This window comes from Mytilus californianus, unplaced genomic scaffold, assembly GCF_021869535.1.
Source record: "Mytilus californianus isolate M0D057914Y unplaced genomic scaffold, xbMytCali1.0.p SCAF_1, whole genome shotgun sequence".
NCBI classification, from domain to species: Eukaryota; Metazoa; Mollusca; class Bivalvia; order Mytilida; family Mytilidae; genus Mytilus; species Mytilus californianus.
The window spans coordinates 104,725,896-104,737,427 of NW_026262581.1; the positions used below are offsets into that span (position 1 = coordinate 104,725,896).

At 32.9% G+C, this 11,532-nt stretch overlaps 1 long non-coding RNA gene across 1 annotated transcript; it reads right to left on the bottom strand.

Annotated features, from left to right (window-relative positions):
• Positions 1 to 7,159: 7,159 nt before the first annotated feature.
• Positions 7,160 to 8,716, bottom strand: LOC127728898 (uncharacterized). The gene is made up of 2 exons (XR_007994404.1): positions 8,678 to 8,716; positions 7,160 to 8,187 (listed from the first exon to the last, which is right to left on the bottom strand). It is a non-coding gene; the product is annotated as an uncharacterized LOC127728898 (long non-coding RNA).
• Between the last annotated feature and the right edge of the window lie 2,816 nt (positions 8,717 to 11,532).

Below are 11,532 nucleotides of genomic sequence, written 5' to 3' on the forward strand. Positions count from 1 at the left end.
TGGATTTTGGGCCCCGTTTTTAAATTGGTCCACATTGAGGTCCAAAGGGTCCAAAATTAAACTTTGTTTGATTTCATCAAAAATTGAATTATTGGGGTTCTTTGATATGCCGAATCTAACCGTGTATTTAGATTTTTAATTTTGGGTCCCGTTTTTTTAAATTTGTCTACATTAATGTCCAAAGGGTCCAAAATTAAACTTAGTTTGATTTTAACAAAAATTGAATTCTTAGGGTTCTTTGATATGCTGAATCTAAACATGTGTTTAGATTTTTGATTATGGGCCCAGTTTTCAAGTTGGTCCAAGTTGGGGTCCAAAATTAAACTTTGTTTGATTTCAACAAAAATTGAATATATGGGGTTCTTTGATATGCTGAATCTAAACATGTATTTAGATTTTAGATTTTTGGCCCAGTTTTCAAGTTGGTCCAAATTGGGGTCCAAAATTAAACTTTGTTTGATTTCAACAAAAATTGAATATATGGGGTTCTTTGATATGCTGAATCTTACCATGTATTTAGATTTTTTATTTGTGGGCCCGCTATCAAATTGGTTCATATTGAGGTCAAAAGGGTCCAAAGTTAAACTTTGTTTGATTTCATCAAAAATTGAATTATTGGGGTTCTTTGATATGCCAAATCTAACCGTGTATTTAGATTTTTAATTTTGGGTCCTGTTTTTTAAATTGCTCTACATTAAGGTCCAAAGGGTCCAAAATTAAACTTAGTTTGATTTTAACAAAAATTGAATTTTTGGGGTTCTTTGATATGCTGAATCTAAACATGTGTTTAGATTTTTGATTATGGGACCAGTTTTCAAGTTGGTCCAAGTTGGGGTCCAAAATTAAACTTTGTTTGATTTCAACAAAAATTGAATATATGGGGTTCTTTGATATGCTGAATCTAAACATGTATTTAGATTTTAGATTTTTGGCCCAGTTTTCAAGATGGTCCAAATTGGGGTCCAAAATTAAACTTTGTTTGATTTCAACAAAAATTGAATTCTTGGGGTTCTTTGATATGCTGAATCTTACCATGTATTTAGATTTTTTATTTGTGGGCCCGCTATCAGATTGGTTCATATTGAGGTCAAAAGGGTCCAAAATTAAACTTTGTCTGATTTCATCAAAAATTGAATTATTGGGGTTCTTTGATATGCCAAATCTAACTGTGTTTTTAGATTTTTAATTTAGGGTCCCATTTTTTAAATTTGTCTACATTAAGGTCAAAAGGGTCCAAAATTAAACTAAGTTTGATTTTAACAAAAATTGAATTCTTCGGGTACTTTGATATGCTGAATCTAAACATGTGTTTAGATTTTTGATTATGGGACCAGTTTTCAAGTTTGTCCAAGTTGGGGTCCAAAATTAAACTTTGTTTGATTTCAACAAAAATTGAATATATGGGGTTCTTTGATATGCTGAATCTAACCGTGTATTTTGATTTTGGACATTGGACCATAATAGGTAAATTAAAAAAATTGAAGTTCTTAGACCACATTCTTTCTGTGTCAGAAACCTATGCTGTGTCAAATATTTAATCACAATCCAAATTCAGAGCTGTATCAAGCTTGAATGTTGTGTCCATACTTGCCCCAACTGTTCAGGGTTCGACCTCTGCGGTCGTATCAAGCTGCGCCCAGCGAAGCATTTTATTTCCCTTGTGGTTCTTCTCATACAGTTATTGAAGATTAGAACTTTTTAATCTTTTGACTAACATGTAGGCTTATGATATTTCACATGTGGGTGTATCATTATGTTGCATACAATTATGACCTTGATATTTGACCATGAGGTCAATTTATGGTTTGGATTTACAAATTTTGTTAGTTCAGCAAGACTTTTTTTTGCTCTTTGGCTTAGGCTCATATATTTTGCAACAGAAAAGCTTTTATATTTGCCGTGTGGAAATATTATTATTAGATGGAATTGTAATGCACAGACATGTTCTCTGTGTGACCTAGACCTTTGACCTCAATGTCAATTTTTTTGTTTTCTGTATACTTTCTTGTCTGGGTTAAATCTTTTTATACCACCACAATATAGTTATGATGCTGTTGTTGTTGTTCCTGATAACTTTTGGGGAATTTGATATTTAAGCACATTGATCATTGGTTCTAAACATAGGTTGAGATTGATTTAGGAGTTGAGGTCCCTGGCATTTTAGGGGACAGGGCAAATAGGCTTTTTCTCATATATTAATAACATTCTAAAATTCTTATCACATTTTGATGAAGTGTTTTTCTTCTTATTCCTTACAACACGTGAAATGGGCCCACATGCACCATGACCGATCTTTTACCCTTTTTGATAGATCAACTGTTAAAAAAATACCATGCCCTAAAATTTTTGCAATTTTTTAATTTTGCATCTATTGATGAAAAAATAGTATTTTCTCATCTTTCTATTTTTTTTTTATGGTAAACTGGACTAACTTTTTGTTACTTAACAATTGGATAACACTATGCTAAAGGTTTAATTGACAGTTTTACTTACAACAGAAAGATCTTGGGCAGGGTTGACAAAAAAGTGGTCAAACACTTGTAATTACCGGGAAATACTGTGAAGTAGGTTCATTACCAATAAATGAAAAAGAAAAACTAGAATGTTAATACAAATATCAGGTACATTTGTAAAAAGATGTAACCATAAGTTAAATTTCCATTTAAAAGTCTCACAAATAAATTCCATTTCTGCATCATATTTTATTTTTATAGTAGAAATCTAGACCCATCATTAGCAGCTGTTTGCACTTAAAAAAATCAGTTTAGACTTCCTATCGTAACCTTAAGGTAAACAAATTGAAATTATGAGAGACCAAGGGGATGTTACATGAGACTTCCATCACATTTCACCTAATATACTAAAATATACATGAGGAATAATTGGAGAAAATGTTGATAGTTATTCTGAGAATTGATTTTAATGCGGAAGAAAATTTGCAACACATAGTACAAAATGATTATTAAAGCAGGAATGAAATAACAGATTGAAAAAATTTGAGATGGATTTATATACATGCTTTAAACAAGGTTATTATTTCTTATACTTTTTATGAATACTTGTTCATATTGTAATATTTTAGGAAAGATTACAGTATGTTTCATCTATTGCATTAACTGAATTTTTGAGACAATCAAGTACCAAATTCTGGTTGTTGCACAATTATTCTTTTATGTGTTTCTTTTGTACATGGCTTTATGAATTTTCAAGTTGTTTTATAATTTCACAATATATCTAACTGTTTTATGTAATTATTTGATGGGCTGTAAACTCTATCATTTCTTTGAAGTTGTATACATTTTTGTTTTTACGTTTTCACAAATTTCAACAATAAATTATAAGAAAAGTTGGTGTGCTGTTTTAATAAATTTGGCATCATAATTTAATATCTGAGATCAGAACTCTAAGACCTTAAAGTTAGTATTAGTTACAAAGATTAAAAAATATCACCGAAGCCGCTGAACTAAGGGTCATATGACATCCACCTTGTGTTGCATGGTCAGCTCTGCACACCTTTGAGATGGCTGTGTACACACATACATATGCAGCCATGAACACAAAGGAGTACTCAAATGTTGGCATTCTCATATTCATATGCCTCAAATTTGTAGTGGCCTACTAAATTGCAATTATTTACAGTCAAAGACACATCAATTTTTCACTATATGTACAAGTTTTTATAGTAATACAATGAACAAGAACCTTATTGAAATATCTTAGTGTGCTCAAATTTTAAAATAAGATTCGGATGATATATGCCAATATGATATAAACACCTATTAAAATCAAATGCTGCTGAACAGTATTGTACTTTACAAGGAGACAAGTTGTGAAAGCTAAAGATTTCTTGGAAATGGACCTTTCAACATAAACTTAACCAAGTCACTGAAGCATGATATGTAGGTTATAGTTACTCAATTGATGCTGAACAGCACTGTACAATGTATATGGTAATGTTTAATATTAAATTATCATATTTCTCTACATTTGCATTGTTCTGCTCAAAATTCATTAGGTTTTGTTACATCCAAAAGTTTGACCGAAAAAATCTTATATTTAACCAGAAATTTCTAATGATGTCTTATTGTTTGAAAAGACTTCAGCACTTTTGATACAATGTAATCATGGTTACGTTTCAAAACACTCAAATATTATCTTAAAAAAGACATGATGATATGTTTCTAAGATACAGATACCTTGAATTCAAAAATATGAGATAAAGATGCTCACAGTAAATCAAATGCTGCTGAACATCATTGTACTTTACTAGGAGACAAGTTGTGAAAGCTATACATTACTAGTACTAGGAAATTGACCTTACAACAGAAATTGAACAAAGTCACTTTAGCATGATATTTAGGCTACATTTACCCAAAAGTTGCTGGACTAAGTAAAAGTATTAAAGAGATGAAATAATCATTGTGGAATGACTTTTATTGCAGTAGGTGCCAGACAAATGGACTATGTTTCAAACTTAATAAAAGCCATTCCACAATGAAATATAGAGGATAATGACATAGTTGCTAAACAGTGAAAATGAAAGTCATGAGCCTTGTCAGTAGTTGTCTGATATATGTTGAATGAGAGACATAGGGATAACAATCTGGCAACGGCATAAACTATTTGTACAAAGCTTTATATTTAAGAGGGTATAAGACCTGGATGCATCATACATTGGGTACATATCCCTTATGTTACTAAGTTTCTGGTTGTCATATGTCATTGCCCTTGACCTCTTTATCATGGTTCAGCAACTGCTTAAAAAAAGTGCAGAGTATTTTTGTCTAATGAATTAATAAGAAATAATACGATAACTATATTTGGTATATGGATTCCTTCCAAGGTCTACATGTTTCTCAGATACTATTACCAGTAGGTCAACTAAATGTGGTGTGTGTTTTGATTGTAAGGTCTACATGTCAGTCTGGCAGGTTTCATCTCACCTTGATCTCATTTTCATGGTTTATTAGTCAGTGTTAAGTTTCCATAGTTAGCTCATCTTCTCGCATACTATAACCAATATATTTGGTGTATGGAATGATTTTAAAGTAATCTAATCTTGACCTTATTTTCATGGTTCATTGGTCATTGTTAAGTTATCCTGATTCAGTCTGTTTCTTAGATACTATAAGCAATAGGTCAACTACATTTGGTGTATGTAATGATTGCAAGGTGTACATGATTGTTTGGCAGGGTTTATCTTGACTTTACTTTATTGTCATGGAGTTTTCATGGTTTGGTCTGTTTCTTGGATACTACAAGTAAAAGGTCAACTATATTGGTGTATGAAATCATTGTAAGGTGTACATGTACATGTCTGTATAGCAGGGTTTATCTTTACCTTGACCTTATTTTCAAGGATCATTGATAATGTTAAAGTTTGAGTTACTAGTAGCTAACCTTTATCTACATAAAATTAATCATGGTTAGTAAATCAGGTGAGAATTTCAGCATGTGCAAAGATGTTGGTAGTTACTGGTTAGTAGCAATGGCAGATCTTTATTAAAATAAGGAGATGAGGTATGATTGCCAATGAGACAACTACCCACCAAAGTTCAAATTAAGAGGATGTAAGCATATTTAGGCAACTGTACGGCCTTCAACAATGAGAAAAACCCATATCGTATAGTTGGCTTTAAAAGGCCCTGACATCAAAAATAGGAAACAATTCAATTGAGAAAACTAACGGCCTAATTTATAACAAAACAATTAATGAAAAACAAATATGACAGACATGAACCAACGACAGCCACTGAACTACAGGCTCCTGACTTGGGACAGGCACATAAAGAATGTGGTGGGGTTAAACATGTTTGTGAGCACTCAACCCTCCCATAACCTGGGATAGTGGTGTAACAGCACAACATAAGAACAAACTATAACAAGAGTGCACACGTTGAAATGTCTCTCCTGCTTTACTGACCATTGATTTTATGTTGAAAGTCTTAAAGATAAAGGTTTTACTTAAAGCATTACAGAAACTTAACACTTTTTAAAGGTCTATGACAATGAGGTCAAGGTCAGATAAATCGTGTCAGACAGATATATACACCTTACAATTATTCGATATACCAAATAAAGTTGACCTATTGCTTATAGTACTTGAAAAACAGACACAAATACAAAAACTTAACATTGACCAATGAACCATGAAAATGAGGTCAAGTTCAGATGATACCTGCCAGACAGACTTATACACCTTACAATCATTCCATACACCATATGTAGTTGACCTACTGCTTATAGTACTTGAAAAACAGACCAAAACACAAAAACTTAACATTGACCAATAAACCATGAAAATGAGGTCAAGGTTAGATGAAACCTACCAGACTGACATGTACCCATTACAATCATTCCACACACCAAATATAGTTGACCTACTGCTTATAGTATTTGAGAAACATACCTAATCACGTAACTTGAACCTTGATCACTGATCTATGAAATGAGGTTGAGGTCAGGTGAACTCTGTATGACTAACATGTAGACGTTGCAAGGAACCCGTGTACCAAATATAGTTATCCTATTACTCGATATAAGTGAGATATTCACATGACAAAAAAAAAATTCAATTTTTTTTCAAGCAGTCGCTGAACCATGAAAATGGACAATGGACATATGACGGAAACTTTGTAACATAAGGTATCTGCATACAAGATATGAAGCATCCAGGTCTTCTACCTTCTGAAATATAAAGCTTTATACAAATAATTTACGCCGCCGCTGCCGGATAGTAATACCTATGTCTCGCATACTGCGACTCATCGCAGGCGAGACAAAAATCCGGACGTGGTTGTTTCTGATAAATTTATTCACAACTTTTTAAACCATGATGATGATTTAGAGTTTGACATCTGTCAAGTGTTGAAGACTTTTTGTTGCCATCTAGATGTCTATTTGTTATATTTTTTTTGGGGGTTGCTGATTTAGAGTTTGGCATATGTCAAATGTTGAAGACTATTTGTTGATATCTAGATGTCTTTTTGTTATGTTTTTTGGTTGCTGTCTCATTGACGTATACCCTACATCTTCTTCTATTCAAATGTAAAAAATGTAATAGACTATTGAGACTATCTATAACATCAAATTCCAAATCTAAAAAAAAGTATAAAGACACTTTTAGCCTCATCTGTAAAATAAAAAGACGGTAGCCAAGCAGAATCAAAACATTTTAATTCCATTATTGATACCATAATTCCAAATTTAAACAGATAATATACTCACAAATAAACATATTATTGTAAAAAAATAAATATATTAGATTGTATCACAACAGAATATCAACAAGAGGCTCATGAGACCCTGATATCGCTCACCTGTAATTTCAGTTTCAGGCATTTGACTTATAAGTAGATCACACTTTCCTGAACAATTTTGTCATTTAAACTTTCTCTCTTTCTATAATAATATTAAAGATAATACATAATCCAAAACTGTAAAATTTCCTACAATTAACTACTTCTGGACAGTAACCCAACAATAAGTTATCCTATTTGTCTGAAGATTACTTGACAGGTAGATCTAAACCTGTTTAACACTTTCACCTTTGTCAGTTTTGCTCTTACTGCTTAAGTTTTTGAGATGAAAGCCAAAAACTTCATTTGACACGTATGTTCTATTTTTAGAAACTGCCGCCATGTTTTTGAATGGATCAAATCCCCAAATACAATCTATAAACTAGACACCCTAAGGAACATTCAATTAAAGTTTGGAAGTATATGGCCCAGTAGTTTCAGAGAAGAAGATTTTTGAAAAAGTAATAGACTTGCACAAAAAAATGTAAAAAATAAATGTTTCAAGGGCAATAACTCATTAAGGAGTCCACTGACTATTTTGATCATTTGACATATTTGTAGATCCTACTTAGTTGAACATTTTTGCAATTTACACTTTCTCTCTATCTATTATAATATTAAAGATAATAACCAAAAACAGTAAAATTTCTTAAAAATAAACTATTTCGGACTGTAACCCTACATTGGGTGGTCCAATTGGTCTGAAAATTTCATAGCAGATAGATCTTGACTTATTCATCACTTTAACTCCGTCACTTTTACTCTAACTGCTATAGTTTTTGAGATAAAAGCCAAAAACTGCATTTGACCCCTATGTTCTATTTTTAGCAATGGCGGCCATGTTTGTTAATGGATCAAAACTTCGGATACATTTTATAAACCCGTTACCCTAAGGAATATTCAGTTAAAGTTTAGATGTAATAGGCCCAGTAGTTTCAGAGGAGAAGATTTTTAAATGTTTGCAAACATGATGAACAAATTGTGGGAAAATTGTCTTTAAAGGGCAATAACTCCTTAAGTGGTCAATTGACAATTTTTGTCATATTAACTTTTTTGTAGATCTTACTTTGCTGAACTTTTTTGCTGCTTATCTTTATCTTCAAAAATATTCAAGATAATAACCAAAAACTGCAAAATTTCCTTAAAATTACCAATTTAGTGGCAGCAACCCAACAATAGGTTGTTCGGTTCATCTGAAAATTTCAGGGCTGATAGATCTTGACCTATTGAACATTTTTACCCCGTCAGATTTGCTCTAAATACTTCAGTTTTTGAGATATAAGCCAAAATCGCATTTGACCCCTATGTTCTATTTTTAGCCATGGCGGCCATGTTTGTTGATGGATCAAAACTTTGGATTCAATTTATAAACTAGATACCTAAGGAACATTCAGTTAAAGTTTGAAAGTATTTGGCCCAGTAGTTTCAGAGGAGAAGATTCTTGAAATAGTTTACGACGACGATAGACAACGATGACGACAGATGCCAAGTGATGGCATAAGCTCACATGGCGCCCTTTGGGCCTGGTGAGCTAAAAACAATACTCTCCATAACAAGTTATTTTATAACAAAATTCTAACAATAACCCTTTCCAGAAAGATGTTTCTAAAAACCTGAATTTGATACTAAAAATTTTTAATTTTCAACAAGTTGAATGTTTATATTTATTTTCATATTTCACACTTGTACAAATGTGACATTGGAAAGGAGGAGTTACTGTCATTTGTTTGTCAGTCAGAAAAAATATTGTAAATCAGGATTCATACATAATTATTAATAATCAATTTGAAATTACTGGTTTATATTTACTGCCTAAACTTGGGTAACAAAATTGGTTAATTAAAATCATTTTAAAAATTTTAATCTGTTGCATATTATTGCACAAATTGTTTATAATGTTTATACTAAAACAGGTATGTAATTACATGTAGACTCTTCTCTGTTTATGAAAGAGTAGCTAGTCATTTTCTTATCTACACCATTTCATATCTTGCCATTTCATTCCATTGCCATTTCAGAGTTACCATTTCGTACTCAAAATAACCATTTTATACCGTGCCCATTACATACCCAAAATTACTGTTTCATAACCAACATTTTCAATTTCGTACCAATGATCAAAACCATTTCGTACCCTATGGACCATGTCATACCTTATTGACTATTTATTTCTATTCCGTTATATTTGGAATTTCCCTATTCTATTTCTATCTTTAGACTTGTGGTACAAGTTTGGCTAGTATGTAAATCAGAAGTGGTCTGATGTTACTGTTGTTTTCTGCACGAATATTTCGAGGGCGGTAGTACAGGTGGGGTTTTATAGGCATATATAAGTCCTGATTACGTTTGATTATTATCGATGTGCTCCAGTAACTTTGATAGACGAAGTTAACGTTAAGCTCTGCATAATATGTCCGAGGAAGGCTCCGACCATGATGAACGCCGTGCTACTACTCAACATGCTGAAAATAGTAACGAAACAGAGTTAAGTACGGACGGGGTTATTTCGCTTTTCACTTCAGCTTTAAACAATGCTTTAGAGAAGCAAAAACATTCCTTGATTAATCATTTCGAAGCTCGTTTAGGAAAAAGTGTTAAAGCAACCGGTGTCGACCAACCAGAATTTGTATTCCAAAGTGAGGGAATTAAAGTGCAACATTCGTTTAATACCGAGCGTCTGGAGAGGCTTGCTGCCGTTGAAAGTTGTATAAAGCTTGGAAACGCTTCCGAAGTTAGTGAAATTATTACTCAGGAAATGGAAATCATCCGTAAGCGTAACAAAATTCTAAAGATAGCCGACAAGCATGGATGGGACACGGTTAAAGAGTACTTGGATAGTCCGTTGGCCGACAATAAAGAAGATGCTAGTGATTTGCGTGCTGCTATTTCCAGGGCTTCTCGTAAAAGAAGTTTCAAGCCGTACAGTAAACCAGAATCTTCCAATAGTGGTTCCGGAAAAGGAGAATTCAATTCCAGGAGTTTTTTTCGTGGCCTTGGCCAAGTCAGTGATACCGAGTTCTCCAAAGCAGGCAAGTCAGAAAGTTACAAGTGTTTCTATTGTAACCAGCCCGGGCACTTTGCAAGGAACTGCCCCGAAAAAAGGATTCCTACAGCGACAGTTGGTGCACCAAAGTTCCAGGAACAGAACACAGGAAAGACCCAGTAACAAAACAGATACAGACATAGATGAAGTTGAGTATTGTTTTCAATTTGTTAACAAGTATGAGAAAAAATCTTGTCAAAATCTTATAAATGTGAAAGGAAATTTAAGAAAACATGCATTGTTTTGGAAAAATGTACTTAACGCTAATGATTTTATAATGAATGTTATTAATTTTGGTTATAGAATTCCTTTTCTGAGTGAACCACCGACTATTTTTCTAAGTAATAATAGATCCGCGTTAAAACACTCAGAATTTGTGGAAAATTCTATTGAAGAACTTTTAACTAAAGAATGTATAAAAGAAGTAAATCGACCATTTGTCGTTAATCCACTTACTGTGTCGGTAAATAGTACGGGTAAAGAAAAATACTTCCTGGGTTGATGCTTTCGCATATGATTGGTCTGCTCATAATAACTGGTTAGTTCCACCAGTTTGTTTAGTTAGCAAGTGTTTAAATCACATGCGGTTATGTAAAGCTAAAGGCACTTTAGTTGTACCTAAATGGCCATCAGCGTTATTTTGGCCTATTTTAGTGAATAGGTTTTCAGACAGATTTAAATCTTTCGTTATAGACTTTAGAGAGTACGTAAAACCTATGAACTTTTTTACAAAAGGTTCACAAGAAAAGAGTATATTTGCACAGAGACCTTTTAACAGTAATGTATATGTTTTGTTGTTGGATTTCTCGAAGTATTGAGATTTATGCATTGAATGTTGTATACAGACTGTAGTTGATTTAGTTTTCTGCGATGGTTATTTGCCGCAGTTATCAGATATGAGACTATATTCGTAAGAATGTTAAATTTAACATTGTGATGTTTTAACTGCAACAATTAGATATGTCATTGTTAACATTGTTGATTAATTGTTTATGAATACAGTGAGGGTTAATGCCACTGTATATATATAAGTATATGACTTTTTTAGATACTGTGAGGTTGAATGCCACAGTAAGTGTGCGAGGAAAATGCCGCACTCATTTGTTTGCGAGGGAAATGCCGCATTCATTTGTTTGCGAGGGAAATGCCGCATTCATTTGTTTGCGAGGGAAATGCCGCACTGGGTTGTTT